The 23,766-nt window shown below is 61.1% G+C and overlaps 1 protein-coding gene across 3 annotated transcripts in view; it reads right to left on the reverse strand.

Annotated features, from left to right (window-relative positions):
* Window positions 1–9,460, reverse strand: part of BCOR (BCL6 corepressor) — a 58,638-nt gene extending 49,178 nt beyond the window's left edge. For 2 of the 3 annotated variants that reach the window (XM_066545485.1, XM_066545484.1), the window contains exon 1: window positions 8,889–9,460. The gene's annotated coding sequence lies outside the window, so the exon portion shown is untranslated. The remainder of the gene's footprint in view (window positions 1–8,888) is intronic. The other variant, XM_066545486.1, reaches the window with a different exon arrangement.
* Window positions 9,461–23,766: the final 14,306 nt, after the last annotated feature.

Consider the following 23,766-nt stretch of genomic DNA (forward strand, 5'->3'; position numbering starts at 1 on the left):
GGGAAAGCCGGGCTTCCCCCGATCCCTGCCCGGCCCTGGGCCGCCGCCGGCAGCGTCCGACCTGCTGTGGCAGCGAACCTCCCGCCGAGGGGCCCCTCCGCCACCCCTGCCCGGGGCGGTGACCCCGCAAGCCGCGGCGGCCCCGGCCCCTCCGCTCAGCCGGGCGGCAGAGACACGCTGCCACCTTCTTTCCACCGTAAGGAGGAAAAAAAAAAATAACAAGAAAAGAAAAATGCCAATAACCTCAAGCACGACTCCAGCTTCGTTCATGATACAACCACTGTGCAGCACACTCCTTTGCTTCCAACTCTCAGAGGGCCTTTTGCTGGGCACAGCTGGAATTTGAGTGTAAATCCTCATAGCTCCTTCCCTGCCTTACTTATTTTTACATCAGCAGCAAAGTTGGAGGAGACGTGGAATTTACTTTACAGAAGCATGGGGAAAATAAATCTGTTCGAGGAAACCTTTCCTTGCCCATTCTGACTCCTGGCATTACCCAATTTGCTCACCTCTTAAGGGAAAACCAAGACATGGCAACTTTCTCTGAAATTTGTGTCCTGCACAAACTCTTTACGAGGCCACAGGAGCTGAAATAACACTTTCTATGTACCTATATGCAGCTTGGGAGATGGCACCAGTAAGGAAAAATAGCTGACTTTATTGGAAGCATGTCTCCATCTTGGCCTAACTCCTGCCAAAGGGCAGTACTACCCCGGCAGGTACGGTGCTTCACACCAATGTGGTAAGTTTCCAATCGACTTCCGAATCAGATTCACCATCCAAAGACACCGGTACATATTCACAGGTCAGTGTCATCGACTATTCATTGCCTATACGTAGCTAGAAATCTGCTGGCCTGGTAAAAACCACTGCTAACAGAACAATGTCAGCAAAGGCTGCAACACAGTCTTGTGAGAGACAGCCGATTCGTGCCTACTGAGGCTCTTTCAGCACAAAGGCTTTTAGAGGAAGAAGAGAGAGAAGAGGGGGAAAAAGGAGGGAGGGCTCTCGTGTTTCAGGGCTGCTGTCCCCTGGGAACCAAGAACCAAGTGTAGCTTCAATCAAATGCTGACTTCTCCTCTGGGAGCTCAGTAGGAAACCTGATCTCACTAGCTCATGCCTGCCTCCATGCATATAGGCTGGGTTTTCTTTCATACCAGCAATTTGTATAAAGAGGGGAGCCAATATAGTTTATTGCAAACGAGATCTCGCAGTAATGGATCTAGAGAGATACTTCTGTAGCTAAAATAAGACAACCTTCAGCCACCTGCTCAGGGCAGGCCGCGCCACAGCCGCCTCCAGCTCGGCACACAGGGCTTGGCTGTGGGTGCCCTGGCACAGCACAGCACAGCACGGCACAGCACAGCACAGCCTCCCACGCGTCTCCTCCAGCCCTGCATCCTCCCCAGCTGGCAGCAGCCACCCTGGGTTGGGGTTTTGTGCAATGCCAGGTTACACTTCCATTAAAACGTTTACCCTGGGAGATCACTTCCTGCTTGCACAAGTACTGCTCCAGCTTCCCCTGCTGCTCCCAACTTTAGCCAGAGGTATTTCTCTCCTCACCCAGCAAGGCCTGGAGACCCCACAAAGCATCCACCCCTGCCCACTGCTCCTGGGCTGCCCTGGCACGGCACGGCACGGCACAGCACAGGAGGCCTGCAGGGAAAGGCAGGCCAGTCCTCAGAGCTCCGCATAACTTCACGCCGGGCTGCTTAATTCTGCACGGGGCTTTGCTAATCCACTTTGTGCTCGACTACTGAAACAGGAGGAAAGGAAAACACTGCACGGGGGAGCACGACCAGGCCAGAGCAAGGTGAGCCTGGGGGACTGCAGGCTGTGGGAAGGGCTTTCCTCAGCACCCAGCTCAGCCTCCTACTGCTGTGGGCAAGTCGGAGAAGCTTAAAGCACAACCCAGCGCACCAGGGCGTGGGAGCAAAGGGGATTGCTCGAGGATCAGAGATCCCTGTAGGATCTCTCCATAGCCAGGAGCTTTCACATGGAGAAAGTTTGGCTCAGGGAGGGAATTTACACTTAGAAAGAGGAGCTCAGCCCATCCCTTTTTGTGCCATTAACAAGTTCTCTGTGAATTTCAAGGAGAGCTGAGAATATGCCCCTCCAGCTTTGATTTCACTTCTCTGTCCCTACCGGTCACCATACACAAATGCCATACTCAAACCATGACTAAATCAGCCCCACAAAGCTGTCTCACCCCTCCAGGAGATTCCCAGATGCAATGCCACCCCACCCCAGGGGAACACAAAGGAAACACAGCGGTGGGAGAGGGACAGTCAGCCCCACAGCACCTGTTCACACGGGGACAAGGACACCCATCAGGCTGCCCCAAGCATGCAGTCTGCTCTCTGTGCAAGTACAGGTGTACTTCCCTCTGCTGTAAACTGTGCTAAGTGCCAGCTACTCCAATACTCCTGTGAACGTGGAATTCTCACTTTTATAACTGACACTACAGGCCCAAATGTTTTGTAATATGCAAATACTGAAAGGCACACAAGGCCCCCAGGTGAGGTACTGGGGTAAGACCAAGACCTGCTCCAGCTGAAAACGAAAAGCAAACCACACTCTGAGAAAGAATGAGCTGCCAGACTGCAATCCACCATGGGCTGTCTAGAGGTGCATGGGGAAGGAGCCCACCACAACACCAAGCTGCTGCAGCTCCTGGGTGTGGAAGATAACTCCAAGGGCAGCAGGAGCCATAGAAAGGAGAGCACCGAGGCTGGGAGCACTCTGAGAAGGAAGCAGAGGAAGCCCCCGAGCCTCCCCTTTCCCCTGTGCTCTACCAAACACACTTAGCTCTTTATACGAGCTGTTCCCAGTGTGGCTGGTGCATTCTGCGCTTTCCACTTTAATTGTCTTATCCAAATAAAGCTTTGTTTTCCTTAGCACGACAATCCCAACATTCAGACCGAGATTTTCATTGGACAGAGGAGATATTTTATTCTCTGATTGTTTAGGGAACCAGGGCTTACAGGGAACAGCCCTGGCTTGTGTGCCTCCACTCACAATGGGTGCTTTGCAGCCCCTTGTCCCGTCATGTAGATTCATTTTACAGAGTTATCAGGGTGAGAATCATGTTTCTCTCAATTTCATAGCTTTCCAAGTCTATCCTAGACTTTAACAAGTCTTTTAGTTTGCACCTAGACAATAAATTTAGTTTAATTTAGCTTCCGGTCTTTAGTTTTAGCAGGTCTTCTTTTTGCATGCAAATCAATATGGCAATTACCATCTAAAAGCTCACCCAGCCCTAGGTCAATGTAAATTGATCATTGTCCGCCTTCTACAAAATAACACCGGGAGTCTATGGTGCATAATGAGATTATACTGGAAACTGTCTTTCAGATCACAAATTATATTTCATGCTGTCAGGATCTTCTCCAAGAGGACTTCCTTGCATGTCTAATCACATGGCACCGAATCTACCAGCTCATTAGGTAGTTTAGGGGTGCAAAGAGTGAAGGAAGAGTCCCAAGTAATTCAGACAATTCTGGAAAACAGGCAGGCAGGTACAGAGTGATGCTCTCACTCACTAACTTTTCCACCAATGGAAGAGAGGAGGGGAAAAAATCTCCCCTCAGCCAAGAACTGCTGTCCAGCAAACAAGGAAAAATGAATTCCCTGCTGGAAAGCAGCAGAACTTTCCTAAAGCCACATTTGCAAGGAGTTCTTGGCCTCCTCCTTTCCGTTCCCACCTCATTCTGCTGGAGCGCTGGCATCCTGCTCCGGAGAGACCCGAGGAAGGATGCGCTCTCCTGGCAGAGCCCACCCTGCCCGCCGCAGCCCGGGGACCTGAGCGGGTCAGGTCGGAGGGAAAGGTCGCTCCGGAGCAGCGACTGCTGTAAGTCGGTTCCCTGAAAGGCCAGAGGATTAACGGGATCTGCTCACAGCCAGGGGAACTCCCCCTGCCTGCAGCCCGGGCCTCCGCGTTCCCTCCGGCACGCACACGCCATGCAGCCAGCAAGCGCTGCTCGGGTATTCCAAAGGGGCAAGCCCGGCTCTCCGTGCCACTGTTCAGGTTACTGCAAAACCAAGAAAGAGGGGAGCAGGCCCGCTCCAGCCATCAATTATTTCTAAAGAAACACCAGCCTAAGGAGGAAGTATTAAACTTGGCTTCATGCTGCTTTAAGTCCGCACTAAAATGTGATGTATTGCAGCGTTCAGGGGAAAGACAGCGCATTGCACATCACCTGTGCAACCCAAGTGTGCTGCAGGGTCCCAGCAAGAGCACAGACCTCTGCCGAGACATGCAGAAATCGGAAATCACTTGTCCTCCACTCTAAGCACCGAATTACTCCAAACCATATTTAATCTGAGGGCAACGTGGCTGCTTAGCTACGACCTGAACCGCAGCAGGCCCTCTGCCTGTCTTTGCAGGGGCCACTCATCGGTCAAAGTTGAGAGACTCTGTAAACGACAGCCACACATTGCCAAAACTACTTTGGTATGTGCAGCACTCATTATTTTGGGCCTTGGTGACCTGGGTCCATTTTCTCCACAAACTGACACACAAAAACACGTCAACAACTTTGTGCACTCTCACAGCTGCACAGATCCAGAAAGTTTGCTTGCATGGATTGTACAGGCACCCCTGCAGCTCAGTCACTGTTAGGGGACCTTGGCTTCCTCATCAGTCTTCAAAAAAGCGTATTATCATGGGGTGAAGGAAGAGGAGGGAAGAGGGATGACAATTTTGAACTGCCTGAGAAGCTGCAGCTCTTGGCACAATCTGGTAAAGGCAAATACAGCGTGTGACATGGAGCCTGGGTTGTCCACCAGCACAGGAATAAAGCCAAGGCACCAGTATTGTTTCAAGACCCAGTCCATATTTGGGCATTCAGCTCACACATCCCAAGTATTGCTTTAAATATTAGAGACATTCGCCAATGTGGTTTATAATGCACTCAAATGGGAGAAGTCATTTCTGTTCGCTCTCAGATTACTGGCTTGGTCTTGATGATGGGGGGGTTTTTTGTGGGGGGAGAAGAGAGGGAAACCCTGCTGAGTCTGTTTGCACTGGTCTCTATTAGATGTGCAACAAATCTGCCATTTCCGGCGCTGCTTCTATCTAATTAGAGATGTATTTAGATGTGACGTGTAAATAAGCGCCGAGCTGCCTGCTGCCCTGGCTGCGTGGACTGCTCAGGAGCATTTCCAATAAGGCTGTAGCGCCCGGAACCAGGGCTCAGACAAAGAGGGTTGGGAATGGTCTGCGCTGCAGGCGAATCCAACAAAACCAGCTTTTATCTATCGCTCTAAAGCCTTAACTGCTTTTAATCTGTACCGCCCAGGCTTGCACGCCAGGATCGCATCTCATCCACCGAGGACGTCTCAAGCACAAAAGGAAGCACACGCGCACGGAGGAGCTGCAAACAACCCCCGACCCACCCGAGCTGCAAGGCAGACCCCGCTCTCCACCTGCCCTTGCGTTCCACGTTCCACGAGGTGTGCTCGCTCCCGTGGGCTTCCAAAGAGCCCGAGGCAGGTACGGCCGGCTCCTGCCTGCACCGACACGAGCCGAGGGCTGCTCCACGCTGCGAGCACAGATGTGGCCCCGTGGGGCGAAGGGAGCCGAGCTGCTGGGGGAGAAGTTGACGGAACCCGAAGGCGGCCACGGAAACTCGCTCCCCCCGCGGGCCGAGAACCTCCATCCCGGGATTTCCAGGGCGGGAAGGGGAGGGGCACGGCAGGGCGGCGAGGGGCGGAGAGCCCCGGGGACACCCCCGAGCCCGAGGGGCTGCCTGACTCCGGCTCCAAGCGCTCCTCCTCGGAGTTTCCAGAGAGGAAACTCCTGGGAACGAAATCATCTGGCACTCGCCTCATGAACTCTTTTCCTGTTGTGGGAAACATCTCGTATAAAGCCATTAGATGGACGGGGCAGCGCCGGGGCCCGGAGGCGCGCTACCCTGTCCCCCCCGCCCCCGCTCCGACATCATCCCTGCGATCGCTGCTGCATCTTTCCAGGCCGGGATAGCCAGCCCCGATCCCCTCCGGCGTTAAGGGTTAACAACCATCTCCACCAACACAAAAAAAAAAAAAAAAAAAAAAAGGAAGGAAGAAAAGAGGGAGGAAAAAAAAGAAAAAATATCGCGGTGACCTTTTCCGTCTCCCCCACTCTCCCTTTCAGGCTCCGGTTCCTGAGCTCGCAGGGAGCCTGAGCGGCTGTCTAGACCGATCTATCACAGACGGACAAACAATACCAGGAGAAGCCCCTGCCCGGTCCCTCAGCCTCCGCCACTCACCTTAGAAATGGCGAAGAACAGAAAAGTGACCGCGATACAATCCTCCCCGGTATATTTATAGCCTTCCACACAGCCCACCTTCATGCCTGACAAATGAGATTTTGTCTGCTCTCTCAACGTACGCTCCAATAAACACACACACTTTTTTTTTTTCTTTTTTTTTGTGTGTGTGTCTGTTTGTTTTTGGTAACATTCCGGTCTCGTCCCTCCGATCCCGGGGCGGGCGAGGGCCCACCACGCCCGTGCGTGACGGCAGGTCTGATAGCGGGGGCAGGAGGGACTGGGGCCAGCAGTAGGTGTCCCGGTCACTCGTGTCCATATGCAACCTCCCACCCTGGAAGCTTCAATATCCGTATTCATCACGCCCCCTTCACACCCGGCCCCCCTCACCCGAAGTACTCCCTGGGCCCTGCCAGCCCTCCAGGTTGCGTATTAAAGAGGTGTATATACGGGGCGAGGAGCCGGAGGTCCAACGCTGCAAAAGGCTGGGGAATAACTAATGATCTGTGCAGCCCATTGATCCGGTGCATACTTCCTAATTAACTCTGAGTCACCTATTTGTGACAGCAATTCAAAGAACTGCACCAGGGATAAACTGCAGCCCCGGCGCGCGAAGGCAACCCGGCGGGGGGAGCGAGGAGGGAAGAGGCGGCGGGGAGGGGGGGGCGCTGGGGGAGGAGGAATTTGCTCCTAATCCTCCTAAAAGCAATTAGGGTGAGCGCTGCGCTGGCTACCTCTCGGGAAGGAAAAAAAAAAAAAAAAAAAAGGGAAAAAAAAAAACCCACCCAGCGCAGCGGCTCCAACAGCAGAACCGAAAGGAAATGAATCGGTGTGTCGCAAGGGCGAGAGCACCGGGCTCCAGACAGACAGGCAAGCCTCAGCACCTCGGGGACGAAAGTCGGTGAGAGCGGCGGCCGGAGGAAGCGGAACGCCGGTCTCGGCGGGCAGCGGCGCGCACGGAGCCGCGGGAGGAGCGCGGGCGGCGGTGACCCGGGAGCGGCGGAGCCACCGGCGGGGGGTGCGGGCGCTGTCCGGGGCACCCAGACCCCGCACCGCCCGCCCGCTCTCGCCCCCACCTTTGTTCCCAAGTGGCTCTGGCGGGGCATTGCTCTTCCCGGCCGCCCCCCGCGGTAGGGCCACGGGGAGGGGGCGGGGAAAAAAAAAAGTTAATAGAAACCTTTGGAAAATCCGGGCTTGGCTACGTGGTGCGGGTTGGGCTCCCCCCGCCCCCCCCCTCCTTTTTTAATGCAAACACGAATACAAAAGCTGCGGGCTCTAAAGAGCAGATGAAAGCAATGAACGGAGTTTCTGGAAAAGATTCATTAGTGGGAATTAATGCTGCGAGGAGCTCCGAGGCGATACCATTAAAGTCAGTCCCCACACTTTGTCAGTTTTACACCGCTCGCTATGGTCGGGGCGGTTTTTTTTTTTTCTTGTCGGGGTAAATGGGGGAGGTGCTCTTCGCGTTCCCCTCGCCCCCTCTGCGATCGCCAAACCCGGGATCGTACAGACATCGCGGAAATGAGGGAGGGAGGGAGGGAGGAAGGAGGAAGGGGAAAGAAAAAAAAACCAAAACAACAAACAAACCACCCAACATACACACATCGACAAAGAAAGAGGAACGTGAACGCTCCGCAGCCCTCGCCCCCGGAATCGCTCCGCGAACATCAAATGCATGCCTCATATGCTGCGCAGAGCCGCCCCACTTGGCCCTGCCTTCACAAAGCAGCCTCCGCTGCCTCCCCGCCTGGCCGTCCCCCTCCGGCTGCCCCATTGATGGCAAGCCCCGAGCCTCCCTTTGGCTCGCTCTCCCAACTCCAAACTACATTTTCGGGCTGACTAAACTTCCGTGTCACTCCGGACCTCACGCCAGCACCGCTCCGCGCACGGGAAAGCCCCGGGCCGCCCTGTCCCACGTGCGCCGCGGCGCCCGCCCCGCCGGGGCGGAGGGACAGGGGGGAGCAGCGCCTCAAGCTCTCCCGGCGGGGAGGAGGCGGCCGGCAGCGGGCTCTCCCGGCGGGAAGAAGGCAGCCGGCAGCGGGCTCTCCCGGCGGGAAGAAGGCAGCCGGCACCGGGCTCTCCCGGCGGGAAGAAGGCGGCCGGCAGCGGGCTCTGCCCGCCGCTCACCTGCCCGCCGCCGCCGCCGGACCGCGCGTTGCTCGGGGCGGGGAGCCCGGCCCGCCCGGCGCGGGAGCTCTCCCCGCTCCGCGAGCCGGCAGCGCCGCTCCTTGCTCGCCCCGTCCCACGGGAGCCCCCGTAACGCCGCTGCTCCGGCGCCTTCCCAGTCACAAAGTGCGAGACGACGGGAACACCGCCACCACTCCCCACACGGGCGCACCGGAGCCGACAACGCGATCGGGTGCTTCCCCCCCGCCTCCGCTGCCCCAAACAGGCATCTTCACAAGCAACTGCCACCAAACTTCCCCTCCGACACCGCAGCCCCGGAGGCGCTCCGCTAGACCCTCCTGCCCCCGCCGCTCCCGCCCGAGCCCCGCTGCCCCGCGCCGTAACTTTCTGCCCCGCCGCCGCTCTGCCTTGCCCGCGGCCGGCCGAGGGGAGCCCCGCAGCCGCCCCGGCACCGCGGGACTCGGCGGCGGCGTTTCCGCACGGGAGCTGTTCGCGGAGCGGAACACTGACCTTCCTGCCGCGCCGCGGGGCTGTGGCGTGCGCGGTCCGAGACGCGGGTCCTCACACCGTCGCCTGGCCCTGCTGCTCTCCCTGAAGGGGAGCCCCGTCGGGGGTGAGAAGAAGAGACGAGAAAAGTTTCACGATCCGACTCCCCCTCTCCGTGGGTGCGTGTGTCGCGGCTTGCCCCAGCGCGGGCGGGTCGGGGAAGGGGCGCGGAAAGACCAGGGAGCTGCGGGGCGCGGGGAGCGGGAGCGGGGCCGCCCTCTGCGCCGACGGGGCAGGTGCCCGCGGGAAGGGCTTTGCTCCTCGGCTCGACTGGGCTCAGCAGCGGGAGTGGGAGCGGCAGCCCGCGATGCTCATTCCGGCTGCCGGCTCTGGTTTGGCAGCGCCATGTTGCTGGCTTGCTCCGGGCGAAGTTCCTGCGCTGGCGAGCGCGGCGCTCCCCACATCTCGCCCGCGCCGCCGTCTCCCGTGCCCTGGCCGCCGCGGCTTTGTGTGTGTGTGGCTGGGGATTTAATTCTCCTCCTCCTCCTCTTCTCCTCCTCTCTCTCTCTCTCTTTTTCTTCCTCTCCCCCCCCCTCCCCTCTTTAGTCCGCCGGGAAAGCCGCTCTTCCTCACCTTGCCGCTGGGAGACCGGGCTCCGTCTGCTGCACGCTGCGCTCCCCTCGCATCCCCCCTCCCTCTCTCCCTCCTCCTCCTCCTCCTCCTCCTCCAGCCGTCGCCTCCCCTCCCTTCCCCTCCCCCCGGGTAGGCGCTGCACCGAGGGAGCCGCCGCCAGCAGCAGCAGCGGCAGCAGCGCCGCCACCGCTTTTTCCCTCAGCAAGTTTCCCCCTCCCCTGGCTGCGTTTCCCTGCTCAGGCAGGGCTCGCCCGGCCGCTCGCCCGCTCCCCCCCTTGCCCTGACTAATTGATTTGCCCCCCCTCGCCGCGCCGCCAGCCCCTCGCCTCGCTCGCTCCCCCCGGCTGGCACAGGTCGCTGCCAAGCTGCGGCGCCCCGGGGGGGGACTCCGCGCTCCCGCGCTCCCCGGCAGGCAGGAGGGGAAAGCCGCCCCCCCCCCCCGCCCCGCCGATACTCCCCTCTCTCGCTACCCAGAAGGCCAGTGGAGAACCGCAATTACCATAAAGCTCCGTTCACTCCGCTCCGCCAAGCTGTCAAAACCCCGGCGGCGGCGGCGCTGCCAGACATCGCTGCGAGCCTCCGCGGCGGGTCGCGCCGCGCTGCCACCCCCCGCCACCCCGCTCGCCCCCGGCCCCTCCGCCGGGCGCCCCCGGCCCCCCCACCCCGCTTCCCCCGTGATCCCCGCGGCACCTGGAATACCCCCCGGCGCTGCAACCCGCGCCCACAGTCACACCCGCCGGCTCCGGGGTTCCCCCTTCGCGCAAAGGCATCCCCGCTCCCCCAGGACCGGCCGAGGGCTCGCAGCCGTCGTAACCCCCCGCAGGGGCCACTCCACGAGCGGAGCCTTTCGGCCGCGGCCTCTCACACTCGCGGAGGGGGGGTGTGTCGCCCCCCCGATGGCGGGGCCCCTCTCTGGGTGCCACCCGCCGCCCCCAACTTCGCGTGGTCCGCGGCTCGGCCGCGCTGATTTCCGCGCTTCCCCCCGGTCCGCTTCTCTGAGCTCTGAATCGGGATGGAAAAAAAAAGCCACTCGTTTGTCAACGTCTGCATTGCGGGGGGCGGGGGGGCCGAGGGGGACCTTATTAAAGCGCGTTTTCGCCTGATCCGGCTTTGGCAGCCCTTAACGCGCTTTTTACCCGGTGTGAGCAGTGTGGCAACCCGGGGTGGGGTCACGACTGAAGGGCCGTTTCCCTCGCTGGCATTTCTAGGGCTTGCTTTAAGATTTCTGCCCGGATCGTGGAGCCCTTTAATCTCCGGGTTGGTAGTTATCGGCTGCATCTATTTACTTTGGCAAGGCAACTTTTGGCTCAGCGAGCTCGACTCGTAAATTTCAGGTTCATAACGCCCATCCCCGCTGATACTCCCAGGTTTGGTCCCGCAGACCCCGCGGCGTGGAAGCTCCCGGGGCGGCCCCGGCCCCAGGGCCAGGCGGGCTTTCGGCCCCTCTGCTCCCCCGCACCTCCCGGCGCCTTCCCGGGGAACGGGAGTTCTGCCACCTCAGCGCCGCCGGCGCCGCATCGAGCCCTTCTCGCCGCCGCTCCGTGTGGGAGCGACTGCCAGCCAAACGCCAGGCGATTAACGCGGACAGTTTGCCCCAGGGGGGATTTTTAATCGCTTCGTTCAGGACCCTGCGCGAAAAGGCTGAAGAGACGCTCTGAGCTGCAAAAGCTTCCCTCACCGAGGGCGCCGGAGCAGCAAGCAGGGCGATGGGAATTCAACGCCAGAGCAGGACGGCCCGGGCTGCCTGCCTGCTCTGCGCCGCTGCTTATCTGAACATGGGAAAATGAGAGTTCTCCGAAGTTGTCCCTACTAAAGCTCCCCCTCTTCCAAATCCAGAAGCGTTTAATAGAGAAGATATACTACGTCTGGGGAAAAAAAAAAATTAAGTGGGGGTCGCCCAATGCACGGGAAAAGGACACAGAGTCCAGAGAAAAGCACACACACCCCACACATACACACACGCAGCCGGGTCATGGCCAGAGGGTTGGCATTTCATGAAACTGCCATCACGGGCTTTGGAGTTTCACTGCGTCTCTTAAAAAAAACTCGCCCGTCTCAAAGCAGAAGTGAAATATCCACCATCTGAATGAAACCCGAAACGGCAGCCGCACCGCTCAGCTTCCTCGCAGGGGAGCCCTGGAAGCCGCCGAGGATGGGGAACGGGCAGCGGTCCCACCGTGCTGGCCGACGGGGAGCACTGCCCGAGTAGCAGCCGGGTTTGATCCTGGTGCGGCGGGCCACGCATCTGAAAAGACTCCCACACGTTTTTTTAATCTCCAGTAACAAGCAGAAGGACACCTGGCCTATTACGCTGTAAAGCTATTTTTTATAAAGATGTTTTAGGGCTAGACATTAAAAGTTATTAGATTGAACACACGTGAGTTACAGGCACACAGCTGGAGGGGAGGCCTCTGTTGGATTTTTTTTCCCTTTCCTAGGAAAACCTCATTAAAATTGCTTCTTTCTATATGAAAGCAGAACTAGCGCGTTTCCTGGCGAGGTGGCCGCAGCTTCCCGGCTTCATTGATCTGGGCTTTGTCTCTCCCCACAGGTCTGGATCTGCGGTGCCAGCGGCCCGCACTTGCATCACAAAAGTCGCCCGCTTCCCTTCCCCCTGGCTGCGAAGTCCAGATCACAACTGTGTGCCTACAGCCTGGGGCTGGATCCTTGGGGCAGGGGTGGTTGGGTTTTTTTGTTTTTCACTAATGACTTAAAAGTTATCTCGGGGTAAACTTGCTCCGCTTTTATTTTTAACCGTAAACTTTCTTTGTGAACGCAGCTTCCTTCGTGGTAGGGAGGAACAGACCCGCGCTTGTTCGCCTCTGTGCCTTTTTTGTTCCCCGGGTCCCCGAGCTTTGCAGCGGGAGGCTGGCGGCTCCCGGCGAGAAGACATTGGGGCTTCAGTTCGCTCCTCCCGCGGCCTGCCCCGGCCGGCTGCGCGCCCCGCCGCCTTCCCCAGCGCGGCTCCGCCGGGCACCGCCGAGCTAACCCCGGAAAATTCAAAGCATGCTCTTGCCTTGCGGATTACCGGGCGGCCTCTCCCCCTCCCACACGCCCCGGAGGGAGCTGACCCCCGGGTCAGGCCGCTGCACACTGCTCTCTCCCCGGGAGGGGAGGGGGGCTCCGCTCTGTCGCTGCTGTTGCAGCCGCCGAGAAGCGGGGCGAGGATGCGCTCGCAAAAACGGCTGCTCCGATAATGCTAAGTACTTAACCTCCTCGTAAAGACAAATCCATTGTTAATGGCAGAATAGGCTTCTCGCAGGAGGCTTCCAAGTGGGATGGCTTTATGCCGGCTCTCATTTACCTCCAGCGCCGCCTCTAATTGGAGGCTTCCCCGCGCCCCCGGCCCGCGCACCTCAGAAAGTTGAGGGTTAAAGTGCAGGAGTGGCGAGGCCGGGCCCTGGCCCTTCCACGGCCCGCTCCCCAAACGGCAACCGGAGCACCTGAGTCCTTCGGGCACGGGAAATGAGACAGAGGGGAGATGTGCGCTGCGAAGGTAAAATGAATTAATGCGAGCGAGGTGCTCAGACAGCCTGGTGATGAGTGCTAGGAAAAGCCTATAAATAACAGATCACTGTCCTAAGCTCTGAATTGCCCTGGTTGAGTGTGTCTTAAATCAGACCTTTATCATTGGTTATTGTAAGGCTGTTTTTAATGGAAGTGTAGGAATCTGAATAACAAAACAAGACAAGCCTCAATTGGCGTTATACAGGGTCTGCAGCGCTTTCAGACCTGACACGGCGTCAGTATATTGTAACACGGCCATGCAAACTCCCCGTGCAATCAAAGGGATTTTGCATAGCAGAAGTACTATAATTTTACTTCGTAGTTCAGGGCTACTCCGTTGACAGGAGATCCATAATTTTCTTTCCGTCTCCCCAGAAGAGCCCGAAACGCGCTCGGTTCACGGACTAAGCGCCGCTATCTTTCTTACAAAGGCGAATGACAAATCGCTTCGGTTGCGTTTGCTTCTCTCCGCACCCCTTCCCCGCTCCACCAAACAGCGGAGATGTCCGCGATCCTGCGGTCCCCGCTCGGCGCCCGGAGGGGACAGCACGACAGGGACACACAGACAAACACTCGCACTATCGGCCTGCCCCCAGCCGGGGAGCTCGGCCTGCCGCACCGCGGCCGGGGGAAGCTCTCGCCGGGCCCGGGCAGAGCTCAGAGCTCGCAGCGCGGAGCCCACCGGGCTTCGATGCGCGGCCCGGGCCCGGGGTGGGGAAGGGGGGCGGCAGCCCAGCTGCAAGAGGAGGGCAGGCTGGCTGCGAGCTGCCCCCTCCACCTCTCCCACTTGCATACCACGGCCATTTTGTCTGCTTGCGGCGCGCCCGTGTGCGTGTCCCCCGCCCCCGCCCTGTCCCCTCGGGCCGCTGCGGGCGCTGCCCCGGGCGCGGGGGCTGGGCCGGGCCGGCGGTGGGGCCGGCGGGGCGGGCGGAGGTGAAAGGCGGGCGGCCCCGGCCGCTCCTGAGAGCGGAGAGATGCAGCCGCTAGGCAAGGCCCTGCAGGGGAGGGGGCGTGCGCCGCACAAGTCTGGAGAGGAGTAAAAATAGCGCCGGCGAGGTTGTCGCTCTGCTCGCCTCCCCCCATCCCAGCGGGGGGCAGCGGTGGGGCTCGGCGGGAGGGCGGCGTGCAGGGCTCGGGGGGCGAACGGGAACGGGAGCCAGACAAAACCCCGGCCCGGCGGAAAGCGACGCGTTCGAGGTTGAGCCTTCGCCTTTGAAGGCGATGCGCGGGAGCTGGAGGCTACGAGCCCTTTTCCCGGTGGGGGTCCCTGAGCCCCGGGAGGCGCGGACTGCGGCCCGTCCCCGTCCCTCGGCGGCCTGGGGAGGAGCGGTAGCGAGCGGTGACTTGGCGGAGGAACAGAAGCCACCATGCTCCCGAGTTTAAACATAATACGGCGGCGGCCGGGGGAACCGCCATGGTTTGAAGGTGTGTTTGTGCAGACTACAGCTTGTATGTTAATAATTGGATACAGTCGATGAATCACCTCCGTCCTCCTTCTGGTTTTGTTTTTGTGTTGTGTTTTGTTTCGAAGGGGGTGGGGAGAGAGAGCGAGGAGACGGTGGCTCGGCGCTGAATACCAATTCCGAGCCCGGGTTCATAAACACTGGGGTTATTCACTCCGCCCCAGAGGTGACAGCGGAGGCCTCTGCCGCCCTCCGCGCCCGCGCCCCGCGGCGCGGCCCCCGGGCTCGCCGGCGTGCCGAGCGGGATTTGCGCCCCGGCTGGAAGCCCGGCAGCGGCGGGTAGCTCGTTGGGGTGCATACATATGAAATGAGAGCCTGCAACATCAAAGCAGCAGCAGAGCGGAGGCAGGGAGGGGCTCTCCGTGCGTACATGTGTGTACCTTTCCAGAGAAAAGCCCCTAATTTTAAAAATCGGACATCCCCCCCCCCCACCTTCCCGCCCCTTCACTCGCATGGCAGACACGAGGAGAGATTCTTCAGTCCTGTACTTAACACTTCACAGTGTTTTTAGCAATTAAGGCGAGAGGGGGGTGGGTATAAAGATAAGCCACTTTTTCGCCCTGCAAGTGTGAAAGATAAGATAACAGTAAGCTGGGGCAAAACGTCTGCTTACAACCTCCCCCCAGCGATTCTGATCGGTCACCTCTTATCTCGGAAAATGTTCATTTCGAAAACAGCTTCAAAAATCCAAAGGAAAATAAAAGTATTTTCCGTTCAGAAGTGCCATTTAAAACCCCGTCCTCACTTCATCTCTCTACATCGTCGTTCCCCCGCGCCCTCCCCCCCACCATCACGGTACCCAAACAAGGGCAGCAGCCGCTTCATAGAGCGCCTCTCGGAAGCCAAATCACGCAGGTAATCAGAGGACCGAAACCTGTCAGGCGCCGAGATTAGTGGCTCCCCGCCGCTCTCTGGCCGTGCCCGCTCGCCGTCCCCATCGCAGGCGGGGGACCCGGCCCCTCGCTGCCCGTAGAATGGGCAGAGACCCGGGCTAGGGAAAGCCCCGCAGGCTGAGGCCAAGCGAGAGCCGGGCTGCCTTGCCCGGTTCGTTTGTCCGCAGCACCCCCGACGGCGACACTCCCCCCACCCCCCCGGCCTGTCCCCCTTGCAGGATCCGCTGTGGGCGGGACGTGCCCGGCGTCGGGTCGGTTCTGATCCGGAGCCTCTCGGCCGCCCCCGCTGCCCGGCAGGCACAGGCGGAGGCCGTGTGCGGGCAGGGTGCCCGGTGCACACGGCGGTGGCCCTGCCCTCTGCGGCACCGGGCAAGGCCCCGCCGCGCCCGCCCCGAGCCCCGCGGGCAGGATGCGGGCGCTGTTCCGCCCCGGCCCGGCGCGCCTGCCACGGCCGGGGTTCCGCGCTGCTTCCCAGTCCCCGGAGGCCTCCCCCTGAGCCCGGAGTTTCCCCCTCCCGTCCTTGAGCCGTCGCCACCTGCGATAAATCGAGATGTAGAGTAGAAAAGGCTTCCCGACCCTTTCCCGAGGGCAAGAAGCGGCAGCGCCGCTTCCTCGCTGCCCAGGGAAACCTCCACGCGAGGCAGCGGAGCGTGTGTGGCGTGGGCCTGTGTGCGTACCCTTGTCCCCCGGCAAAGACACATCGAGGGCACCCCAGGGGAAACACGATAGCAGCGACCCCGCGCTGCCCCAACGTGCTCAGGGCCGGAGCAGAGCAGGGGTGGCTCGGCGGAGAGCCAAGACTATGGGGGGGGGGGGGCTTCCCCAGGCTCGCCACACCCCCGATCTGCTCCCGCCGCCGTTCTCAGAAACCCGTCGGTGCCGTGCTCTCGAAGTGAGTGGGTCAGCAGCTGATGACAAGGGGAAAAAAGAAGAGAGCGAGAGAGCGAGCGAGCGAAAAAAAACTCCCTCCCAAACCCTAGGCTGGCGCGATTACTCATCCCCAGAGTTCCCCTAAGTCAGAGAAACTTGGCGAAGTCCCAAGGCCGAGCCGTTAACACGGTCTCAGGCTCCCCGGGCACCTTCCGCCGCCGGGCCGGGGCCGAGGGGGCCGGGGCTGAGGGGCCTGGGAGGCCAAGGCCATCGGGGAATGCGCGTCCCCATCCTCGGCGCTGTTCGCGCTCGAGTTATTGTGGAGCGTTTTATCTTCACCGTCACATCGGCAGCTAACGAAGCTCGGCGGCTGCAGCCCACACGACTTTGGTTCTCTGCATTTATCCTTCAATAAAAGCCGATTCCTTTATTAGAAACAGGAGACGTGTCTCCTACCGCCCCTATCAAATCCCAACTGGCAAGGCGCAGCCGACACCTCCCCCTCAGCCCCCCCTGCCCGAGAGGGGCAGGCGGCACCACCCCATGGCCCACGTCCCCTTCCCGCCGGACCCCCCACCGCGAGCATCCCGCACTCCCCCGCTCCATCCCCCCCCCTACGAACAGGGGCAGCCCTCGTCCCCTTTCACCGGGGCGGCCAACGCCCCCTCCCCGTGCTCCCTCCCGAGCAGGAGCAGCCGAGGCCAGGCGGCCCCTCCCGCCCCAAAGAGCCCGCGCCGGCACGGGCAGCCGCCACCCCTCCCCTGCCAAATCAATCGCCCCCACCAGGCGCACCCACACGACTTTCGTTCCCCTGCATTTATCGTTCAATAAAAGTCGTTTCCTTTATTAGAAACAGAGGAGACGCTTCTCCCTCCCACCGCCCTCACCTCATGCCCCCTCCGCGGGCGCAGCCGGCGGCCCCCCAACCACGTCGCCCCCCGCCGAGCGCGGACAGCCCTACCCCCCCCTCGCTCCCACCACCACCGCCCCCTAAAAATAACAATAACAGTAATAACAATAATAACAGCCGCCGTCCCCGGCAGTCGCGGCAGTCAGCACCCCCTCCACCGAGCTCAGCCCCCCTCCCCTTTCCTCTCAAATCCCCCATCGCTAGGCGCAGCCAAGCGCCCCCCCCGCCCGCCCGCCTTTCCCCAGGCGCAGCCAACGACCCATCAAATCCCCTGGCCAGGCACGGCTCGGCCCCCGCCCGCCTCGCAGCCCCCCCGGGCACCGAGCAGGTCTGCGCGGCGGATGCTTGTGTGCGACTCCGATTGGAGCTGACGCTCCGCCGCTACCGGGCGGGGAATGTTTCCCCGGGCGCCGCCGGGAGAGCCGGTGCTCGGAGGATGCCAGCCCGCTTTGCCGTGCCGTGCCGTGCCGTGCCCCTCCTCCGCGGCGCGGAGCGCCCAGCGGAGATCTCCCCGCTGAGGAGGGGCCGGGAGGGAGCGCACTCTGTATCGCATTAAATTAATCGCTCGGCTCCGGAGGAGGCAGGTGATTCTGCCAAACACAATGAGGGGTTTGAGCGCTGCGGAATAAAGCGCTGTTCATGGGGCCGTGGGCGGCGGTGCCCGGCTCCACCGCGGGATCGCCGGCTCCCGGGCGATCTCGGCGCTGCTCCCCGCCGCCGGCCCCAGTGCGGGGAGCTCCGGCTCGGCGCACCCCACCCTCGCCCTCGGGATGGATAAAGGGAGGGCGTGGGGGGGAAACGAGCAGCCGCCCTGGGAGCGGGGGAGCGGCAGCCCCTGGGGACGGGAAACGGGGGGTAGAGGGGACTGTAGCCAGCTTTCCCCACACCCCCCCAGCCCCCGCTGTGCGTCCCATCGGGGGCGGCCCTTTGCGATGGGGGGGCCAGAATCAGCCTCCCGAGAGGAAGCGGGGGCCGAGTGCCGGGGAGCGCAGCTCGGCGTGCAGGGCGCCGGGGAGCGCGGGGCCCCTGGGCGGCCTCCGGGCGGACGGTGCGGGGCGGGCGGCGCTGCCAGGGTTCAGGCGGTGGCAGGCGTTGTTTTCCTCGGAGAGCGGAGGAGGAGGAGGAAATCTCCGGGTTTTTAATGAGGGGGTGCAGAAGGGCTGAGCGCTGGGATTACACGGCGCGGAGACAGAGCTGCGGGCTGTGTGCGCGCAGGGCTGCTAGTCTCCGCCCGTCTGCCTGCTAATCGCACGTTTTCCGCTGTTAAAAAGAAACCGAGACACTGTGGCCGAGCCCAGCGCTGTCTCTGTGACTGTGACATGAAAAGATGGCGCTCTCTCCCCTCCCCCAGCCTCCCTCTCGGTTTACACTTCCTCCCCAACAGCTTTTGCCTTCCAGTTTTTTAAAGCCCTCTTTGCTCCTTCCTTCCCCCCCTCTCTCCCGGCCGGATACCACCAGCTTCCCAGCCGGTCGGTGGGTCCCTCTGTTGCGACGATTTTTTTTCTTTTCCTTTTTTCTTTACCTCGCTATTTTCGCCTCTCCCTTTTCTCGGAAACCTCGATCTCTTTATGTCTCGCTCTTTTGTGAACTTCAGCGGCAGTTTGCAGGAGCCGGGGGGGAGGGGGCGAAGGACAAGCGGGGAGGGGGTTATCCCGTCGCTTCTGCCCCCCATCCATGTCCTCCCTGTCCCCAGGGGCGGCGGGGGCAGCAAAGTGAGCCGGATCTCGGTGCGTGGGTGTCGGGGCGGGCAGCGGGGAGGCTCTGGGAGGTGACTGCCCGCGCCGGCGACCTGGTCGCGCTGCGGGTGACCTGGTGGCCACGGGAGCGCTGGCCGAGGGGGCGAGCGGCGCTGGAGCGATGCAGCGGGAGGCAGCTCCGTCGGAGTTTACCTGCCTAGAAACCTGCGCGCACCAGGGTGGTCCCGGCTCCCGGAGGGGGTCCACGGAACTGGCCGCGGCCCCCTCCGAGGCAGGAGGGCTACTCTGCCGCCTTCCCCATCACTTCTTGCGTTCATCACCAGACCGCTCTAAGTGCTAAGTTTTTTTTTTTTTTCCTTTTTCATTTTTTTTCCCTAAGCCTGCAAATTAAATTCAGCGCCGCTCTCCTATTTTAGTGTCTGTTATGTTAATTGCACTTAGCGCTGGGGCGCTGCTCGCCAGGGATGTATGAAGGCCTCGGAGATTAACCGCAGACTCTTTCTCGGACTTTTCTGAGGCTGCAGCAAGTTCCGAGGGACTTACAGGGAGTCTTCAAGATCCCATGTGCTTTCGGGGCGTGCCGCTGCTGGCCAGCACCTCTAAACTCGGGGCCAGCGACTGTCGGCTGGCAGGTCAGGCTGCCAGCAGCTCCCCGTGCACCCGCAGATCTATTTGCGTAAGGATTTGCATTGCGGGACGACAGGTATTTTTCCTCCCTGTGGATGGTAAAAATGCAAAATTAGCGTGACTGTTTCCAGGCAGAGAAGCCACGACTACGTGATCTCGCTGAACCTGTCGGTTGTGCTCTCTGGAGCAGCAGGGAAACCGGACACCTTTATCGGTGACCCCCGAAGCCGTTCTCCCGGGCGTTCGCTGTACTTATCGCCATCTAACCCTAGGCAGCCCGCGAGGGCCCTGTCACGGCCCCTGTCCTGCCCGGGGATGTCCGTGCGGCTGGCTGTGCCCCGCGGTGTCACCCAGCCACTCTGGGAAGGAGCAGGCACGTGCAGCCCTCCCCGGCATGTCCCTTCTCTGGCGTCTACTTCATCTATTCGTTATCAGGGGACGGCGTGTGGAGTGACTGAGCCTAATAAGTTGTCCACTTGTTCATTTCAGGAGCATTGATTTCTGGTTCCAAGGCACTCTGTTCTAGCTCTGGCTACAGCTGCGGGGCATTTCGCAGCTGGTCCTTCGCCTAGACAAATATCAGCGAGAATGTGAGCGTTATTAGCCACATAAATAAATCATTAACGTGCACACAAATGTTATTTTAGCATAACTTCCAGGGAGAAAATATCCCGGCGGGGCAAGGCTGCGTTGGACCGGCCTCGTCGCGGGCTGCCCGGCAGCGGCGGGCGGGGGTCGGCGCCCCCCCGGCACGGAGAGGCAGCGCTCTCCGGCTCCCGATTGAACATTAACAGGGCCGGCCGGCGTGGCACGGCCGCAGGGCCTTGCTTCGCAGACCTTTGTCTGCTCTCCCGAGGCCGGGCGGGGACGCCGGGCGCTTTGCTCCCCAAACGCGACGGCGCTAATGAGATTACCGGCCGGCTGGCCGCGCCTGGGGCCGGGAAGCGCCGGGGCGGCGGGCAGAGCCCGGCCCGGCCCGGCCAATGCGCCTCGTTAGCGCGGGTCCCGGGGCACGAACGACGTTCGCTCCCGGCCTCCCGCGAAGCGCCGCCGGCTCCCCCCGTGCCCCGGCGGCGGCGAGCGGGGAGCGGCAGCCGCCGCCGCCTGGGCCGCGCTCGCCCTGCCCCGCGGAATCCCGCGGGTGCCAGTAAAGCCCTGCCTGGGAGCCCTGCCAAGGCGGTCTCGCTTTGATATTCCGCGCCACGGCCGCTCCTCCGCTTGCTCCTAATCACGCAAATGCGAGCTTGCCCCGGCGCTCGCCGTAATAAACACTGAGCGCGTTTCGCCGGGCGCCCAAAGTAAATACTATGTCGGAGAAGCGGGGCTGCGCTGGGGAGCTGAGATCTTCCACTTTTTCGCACTTAGCAACAGACTGAGGCGTCGTGCGCGCCCTCCCCGAGCCAGGCTCGGTGTGATTTACTTTCTGGTTGCAATGCAGATACACACTTGTCAGTTCAAGGGCAGGACAGAAACTGTGCAAGCGGAGTCTTGCGAACGGAAATCTCCCATTTCCGAGGTTCTGCTCCAGCACCAAAAGCCACCCTCCAGCACCTTTGTTCTGCATGCAGCTGCTTTTACACACACACACACCCTCCACCCAGCCACATCACCATCCAACCCTTCTTCCCGCGTCTCACTCCTCAGATGGATTCTCAGTTTTTTCCCGACTGACCCTGGGGGAGACGGTGGGGGGGAGCAAGGGGGAGGGAGCCCGGGAGAGGCTGATGATGAATGACAAGGCAAATGATAAGAGCCGAGGCGACAGCAAAAGCAAACAGAAGTGGTCTCTCGCAGGGCCCAGAACCGTCCGCGGCCACGGGAGTTGTGCCTGTGCCATGAAGGCAGGGTTGGCCTCCGCAGGCAGCCCGGCTTCTCCGGGGCGAGATAAACACATTTCGGTCACGTGGCGAGCCTATACGGTGCCATGCTCCTATTTGCCTTCCCCGCTCGCTTTTCGCTTCTCACAATAACATGCCATCCGCCAGCCAGCTCCGAGGCTAACCTCACCTCCCTGGCGCCCCGCCAGCCCGCCCCGGCCCGGCCGTGCAGGGAGAAGCCGCGATTCCCGTGGGGAGGTTGCAGCCCGTCCTGGGGCTGGCAGCAGCCCAAGCCAGAGCTGGGAAAGCGTCCGGCCGCATCCCGGTTTGGGGCTGGAACGGGAGTTGGCTGCCCGGAGGCGGGAGCAGGGGCCAGGACTGGCCACATCCCCAGGACCGGGCTCAGGAAGAGCGCGGTGTCCCCGCAGGGTGGAGTTTCGCCCGGGGCCCGCAGGTGCGGGGCGTATGCGGGTGGTGCTGACTTCAGGCCGGGGGGAACCCCCGCATCTCCGTCAGGATCGTAGAACGGGCTCCCAAGAGAGGTGGGGGGAGCGGGGCACCCGCAGCGAGACGCTAGCTTTGCTGTTTTAAAATGGCTGAAAAGGGTGTCCCCGGGCATCCCCTTCCCGGTAGCAGCAGCGGCGAACCCCGTCGCCCCGAGCACCGCGGGCGCCGGCGGCGGCCCCGCTCGGTTACGGGAACAATGAGCGGCCGCGGGCGCGCCCGGTGCCTCCCCGCTGCCGGGGCCGGCCGGGGGCAGTGCCGCGGGGCCGGGGGAGGCGTTCGGGGGGAACGGGAGCCTGGAGCCGGCCAAGCCCCCCCCCGCCCCCGCCCGGCGGAACGAGCGTGCCGTTTAATCCCTTTATCCCCGCTCGCTGCTGGCGGTGCGAGCCGCCGGGCCGGGAGCCACTCGGCAGCCACCGGGGAGGCAGCGTGCTGGCTCGGCGCCGCAGATGTCGCCGGGTGGGAGCCGGGAGTCGATCCCCAGCGGCATCACCTCCACAACGGCAGCAGCCCCCAGGGACCCGGGCACCGCTTGCCCGCGCACCGGAGGGTTCGCACCCTCCGGAGCCCCCGAGGGTTTCCTGCCGTCGGGCACCGCAGCCGTGCCCCAGCACCCCGCTCGGGGCCCGGCCGCCTCCGTGTCTCGTTCCCGGGGCAGGCCTCTCTTCTGTCCCCGCGGGAGCACGGGCTGCGACCTCCCCTCTGTCCGGCGCTCCTGGGCGAGCGAGGGGCAGCCCCCGGTGAGGTGCCCAGGTTGCAGCCCGTGCTCCGAAATCCGGCAATTATGCAAATGCCCCGGACGCTCTCCCCTTTGATCTGAACTTCCTCGGAATGATCCCTTCTCATTATGGGGCATGAAAATGCCTCTCGGACGTGTAAAGTGAGCTACAGAGCTCCTTTCATTCCCTTTTGTTACCCGCACCGGGCGCGTCTCTCCAGCCCCGCATTCCCCAAGCGCCGGGAAAGAGGACGGAAAGGGGCTCCCGGGGGAGGCGGCGGGACGTGGGAGCAGCCCGGGCCGCCGGTTGTCATGGCGAGGCCAAGCGTCTTCCCAAGTTATGTGCGACTAATGGGTTTGTGCCCCGCTCGGCTCCGGGTTCACCTTTCCCCCCGCTGCTCGGCTCCCCGCCGACCTCCGCGCCCGCGCCCCGGGAGCCGAGCAGCGGCGGCGGCCCCGGCCCGGCCGAGCGGCGGGGGAGCCCCGTCCCCCTGACTCACTGCCGGCTCATCAAACGCCGCGGGGCTCGGGGGCGCGGGCCGAGGGAGGCGGCTGAGGGCTCCCGTCGACGGGAGAGCAGTCCTGGAGCGACTTTAAACTCCATCTTCTGCTGCGCTCCTCACCACCTCTCGTTTCAGTTTTGATAACTGAGGCTAACGAGGCACTGAATGTATCAGAGGTTTAGAATGTCTACGCAACCGTGGATATGATTTTCAAGACTCCCAGGAGCCGTGGCTGGGATTTTCTGTTATCTTATTTTCTCTCTTCTCTTATTTTCTTTTTTTTTTTCCCCTTTGAAAGGATATTAAGAAAGTTTATGCTGTCTTGAAAACTACTCCTCCGTAAGAAAAACATTCTGACCATTTGCCGGAGGCCATTTTATGAAACCTCAAGGAGGTTAATAGCTTGCATAATTTCAGGAATACCAGGTCTCTCCTTAATACCTTCTTCTCATTCTCTGCCATTTACTCAGACAAACCAGGAGCTCTGGAGGCCAAGCACTCCCGTGACAGACAATGGATTCCTACCTGAATCCTCCTATCTGAGGGGCCTGCACCAGAAAACAGATGGACTTCTTCCCTGCTCTGCTCATACACGGTGCTGAGAGAAACCCTGCAATGTATCTGTGGGACTAAGGGATGCACATGAAAGAGGACACGGTGTAAGGAGCCCACCCTAAGTATGGAGGTTGCATTTTTCATTTTGCTGGAATTTGCTATTTCATCTAGAGAAGCACTGGTAGATGTGGCATGAATGAAATTG

This window comes from Molothrus aeneus, chromosome 2 (assembly GCF_037042795.1).
Source record: "Molothrus aeneus isolate 106 chromosome 2, BPBGC_Maene_1.0, whole genome shotgun sequence".
In the NCBI taxonomy this organism is placed as follows: domain Eukaryota; kingdom Metazoa; phylum Chordata; class Aves; order Passeriformes; family Icteridae; genus Molothrus; species Molothrus aeneus.